This window comes from Octopus bimaculoides, chromosome 11 (genome assembly GCF_001194135.2).
Source record: "Octopus bimaculoides isolate UCB-OBI-ISO-001 chromosome 11, ASM119413v2, whole genome shotgun sequence".
Taxonomy (NCBI): Eukaryota; Metazoa; Mollusca; class Cephalopoda; order Octopoda; family Octopodidae; genus Octopus; species Octopus bimaculoides.
Window position 1 is genome coordinate 3,380,896 of NC_068991.1, and position 1,089 is coordinate 3,381,984.

Below are 1,089 nucleotides of genomic sequence, written 5' to 3' on the forward strand. Positions count from 1 at the left end.
AAACCTTGGCAGGATTTGAACTCAGAATGTGAACAGCCGAAAAGAATATTTGCAAAGTAGGGCGTCGCTGTGTGGTAAGAAGCTTGCTTCCCAACTGCATAGTTCTGAGTCCAGTCCCACTGCGTGGCACCTTGGGCAAATGTCTTTTACTATAGCCTCGGGCCAACTAAAGACTTGTGAGTGGATTTGGTTGACGGAAACTGAAAGAAGCCCGTCGTATATATATATGTGTGTGTGTGTGTGTGTTTGTGTGTGTGTGTATTTGTGTGTCTGTGTTTGTCCTTCCACCATCGCTTAACAACCGATGTTGGTGTGTTTTGTCCCCGTAGCTTAGCGTTGATCCCGAAAGAATAAAAGGCAAAGTTGACGTCGGTGGAATTTGAACTCAGAACGTGAAGACGGACGAATTGCCGTTAAGCATTTTTGTCCGGCGTGCTAACAATTCTCCCAATAAATAATGATTATTTCTAATACAGGTACCAGGGGATGGGGTTAATCGATTACATCGACGCCATTACTTGATTGATTCTTGTTTTATCGATTCTGAAAGAATTTAAAGGTTGGTATCCTCAGTCAAACCGGGGGTCAGGAGAGACGAGTGTGGAGACCGTTTGGTATCTTATGATCAAGATATGTATTGATCTTACTGGCATGATTTTCTTTACTAACTATTCTACACGCACACAAACTCTCTCCCGTGATTCAACAAATTCCGATACTCGCCATTACTCAGATACTCCTTGTTACTCAAACTAACTGAAATACTTCACCGGACGGAGAAAGGTAATAAACTTTATGTAAATGAGTTCAGGCTGAATATATGGTAATGGAGCTAATATGAAGCAAAATGAAATCACAGGATCGTTGCTTGCCTGACTGGTTGCTCTGAGCAGCACTACATACACGCGTCTTACATAGGCCAAACCGGATCAACTAAAAGAACTGAGGTAAAAGCTATTTGAAATCAAAGGAAAAACAAAACAATTTATGGCTAATTCAATTGGATTGGCAGAATGGCAACGACTCTCTATATTTTGAGTTCAATACCTGCCGAGGTCAACCTTGCAGGTCATCTGTCCGGTGATATAA

At 41.8% G+C, this 1,089-nt stretch overlaps 1 protein-coding gene across 2 annotated transcripts in view; it reads left to right on the forward strand.

The window, feature by feature from the left end:
- LOC106872106 (homeobox protein unc-42) overlaps positions 1-1,089 on the forward strand; it is a 120,503-nt gene that overhangs the window by 102,342 nt on the left and 17,072 nt on the right. The gene's annotated exons all lie outside the window — the stretch shown is intronic.